Here is a 3,220-nt window from a genome sequence, read left to right as displayed (position 1 = left end):
AATGTTCCCATTGGTGAAATGAACGCCGCATACCTACTAGCCTCTTCTGTAAGTGGAGCCTGCCAATAACCCCTGACAAAATCTAGGGTGGAAATAAACTGAGCGCTACTAACTTTCTCAAGGCGCTTCTCGATGTTAGGGATCGGATAAATTTGATCCTTAGGGATGGAATTAAGCCTGCGGTAGTCGACGCAAGGACGAGGTTCCTTGCCCGGTACCTCAACTAAAATCAAAGGGGAGGTATAATCACTCTCACCCGCCTCAATAACACCGAGCTGTAGCATTTTCTTTACCTCAGCCTCCATAATATCGCGCTGGCGGGGTGACACCCGGTACGCCTTGGATCGTACTGGCTCTGGGGAGGTAAGTTCTATATCATGAGTAAGGACAGAAGTCCTACCAGGCCTCTCAGAGAACTGACCTTGAAATTCTTGTAAGAGTTGGTGTAGTTCGGTTTTCTGCTCAGCCGACAGCGGTGCTTTAATGATTAAGTCACTAATGGCCTGATCAATGTCTTCCCTGTTCGTCACTGAGCCTAGTCCTGGAAGCTCTTCTAACTTTCCCGTGTCGGGCATTTCCTCTCCAGTACCTGGTGCCTTCAACGCTACAGGCTCAATTTTATCCAGTTCTGACGTGCTCGGAATATCAGCTTGCTGCGCCTCCGACCCTTTTTCATTGTTCGACAACGTCGGCCCCGCAACTACCGCCTTTGCAGCGAGCTCCCGAACTCTCGATCTGGTTAAGGCCTGAACGCTAGCCTCACCAAACAAAAGCCCCTTCTCGCGCAGAAGGTGATCGGACCTGTTCGAAAATAGGTACAGGTATTGGGGGGGCAGCATAGATGACACTACGGCCTCCGTCTCAAGTGCTCCGAAAGGTCCTTCAATAAGCACTTTTGCTACGGGCAGACACACGCTATGAGCTTCCACGGCTTGCTTGATCCATGCGCACTCGCCCGTGAACATATCGGGTTCTACGTAAGAGGGGTGAACTACATCTATTGTAGCTGCGGAATCACGAAGCACTCGGCACTCTTTCCCGTTCGCGAGGAAGTCTCGCATGTAAGGCTCGAGAAGCTTTATGTTCTCGTCAGTGCTACATAATGACAAACACACGACTTCTCTTTTTGTTTCTGGACACTGCGCCGAAAAGTGACCCGGCTTCTGGCACGTATAACACACGCGCGCTTGCCTCGTCTCGAACCGCTTTCTGCGTTAGGCTTCGGCTGCCGCCGTCTCCTTACGTTCGGTCGGACTGCTTTCACTCGCATCCGCACTACGTGTGTCCCCCCTTGCTCTCATGGGTGTGAACTTCGGTCTCTCAGACTTGGAGCCAAATTCACCCTTTTGACCGTCCTTAGCTCCGCGAGCCCGACGCGTCACAAATTCCTCGGCTAGCTCGGCGGCTTTAGCCACTGTACTAACGTCTGGCCTATCCAAGACCCAGTACCGCACGTTCTCAGGTAACCGACTATAAAACTGTTCCAGCCCGAAACACTGCAGAATTTTCTCGTGGTCACCAAACACTTTCTCTTCTTTGAGCCACTCCTGCATGTTTGACATAAGCCTGTAGGCAAACTCTGTATATGACTCACTTCTGCCTTTTTCATTTTCCCGAAACTTCCGACGGAACGCCTCCGCTGATAGCCTGTACTTTTTTAGCAGACTCGATTTACTTGGTCGAAATCCTCTGCCTCCTCTCTCTTCAAGCGAGCGACTACGTCGGCCGCCTCGCCGGGTAACAAAGTGAGCAAGCGCTGTGGCCACGTTTCCCGAGAGAACCCCTGCTTCTCGCACGTTCGCTCAAAGTTAACCAGAAACAAACCAATGTCCTCTCCAAGCTTAAACGGCCGCATCAGGTCAGTCATTTTGAACGATACCCGCTCTCCTGCACCGTGTGCCTGACTTCCATTACGAGCGCGTTCCATCTCTACCTCGAGACGCTTCATTTCCAAAGCGCGCTCTTCTTTCTCTTTATCTTTTTGTTCTTTACGTTCGCGCTCGTCTTTCTCTTTTTGCTCTTTACGTTCGCGCTCCTCTTTTTGCTCTTTACGTTCGCGCTCGTCTTTCTCTTTTTGCTCCCTCTCCTCAATTGTCTCAAGGCATTCCGACAGCTCGTCATCCTCAGCCTCCAAATCAAGAATAGCCCTTAGCAGTTCTGGTTTTCTGAGTTTGTCTGAGACATCCAGACCCAACTCTCTTGCAAGCTCCAGCAATTTCGGTTTGCGCAACGACTTCAAATCCATGGCTGCTCCGAATGCTGCTTTCTCTACTGCCTACTATTGTCTTGCCGCAAACTAACCCGGCAGCAACGACAACACAATTACCAGCTCTGTTTCTGACACTAACAAAAGCCTGGCAAAACTCAGAAGAAGAAAGTCCCGCACTCACTAAACCTCGCAGCCAAGAATTCAGCGCTGTCGTTCCGCTGCAGGCAACCAGTCATCACACAGGGCTCGTTGCACTGCTCCCGGATGGTCGTTGTGCTGCTCAGCATACAGTTGACCGCATATCTTCGCTGCTGGCCTCCGTTGTCGCGATCTCACCGCTGGCAACCAGTTGTTGCAAATGGGTTGCAAGCCCCAAGGGTAGCGTTGGCCTGGCGGCCTGGGGCACAGCTGGAAACATCCGAAGGTCCCGGCAAAGGATGAGTCGACTGGCAACAGAACAACTTGTTTATTCTGGCATCGCAAAAGAGCAGCCGGTCAGGGCGACCACGTTACTCGAAGGAAGAAATCGAAGTCTCTCATTGGCGTCCGGGGCAGCGGCTTTTATACCCTCGGAGTCGAGGGCAAGAAGGAACGGCTCTGGATGAGGCGCCCGATACGGCGACGTTCGGACATGTTCAGACATGACGTGCGCGTCCGCCAGGCCGGCGCCGGTCAGACCTCCTCGCCTCCCAGTTGGGGAGCTCCTCTCCCCGGCTGCCGCGCTTTGACAAGCGTGGGCACCAACATGCACACACACACACGCACACACGACGACACGTGGCATTGAAACCTGCCTGGACGCGCTTGGCGGGAGGCGTTACGGCAGCACTGAACGGGCCCAAAATGACCTCCACTTTGAACGAAGCCCCGGCGTCCGTTGCATCCGCGCCGGCTATACCGCGCGTCGTAGGCGAAACGTAACAACGCCAGCTCTATACCCGAGGCAGAGGAAGTAGTTATCCCTCTTTTTTCATCGTGAATCCCGGCATAAAAACTATTCTGACAGACCAT

Source organism: Amblyomma americanum, chromosome 11 (assembly GCF_052857255.1).
Source record: "Amblyomma americanum isolate KBUSLIRL-KWMA chromosome 11, ASM5285725v1, whole genome shotgun sequence".
In the NCBI taxonomy this organism is placed as follows: domain Eukaryota; kingdom Metazoa; phylum Arthropoda; class Arachnida; order Ixodida; family Ixodidae; genus Amblyomma; species Amblyomma americanum.
This window is presented reverse-complemented; position numbering follows the sequence as displayed.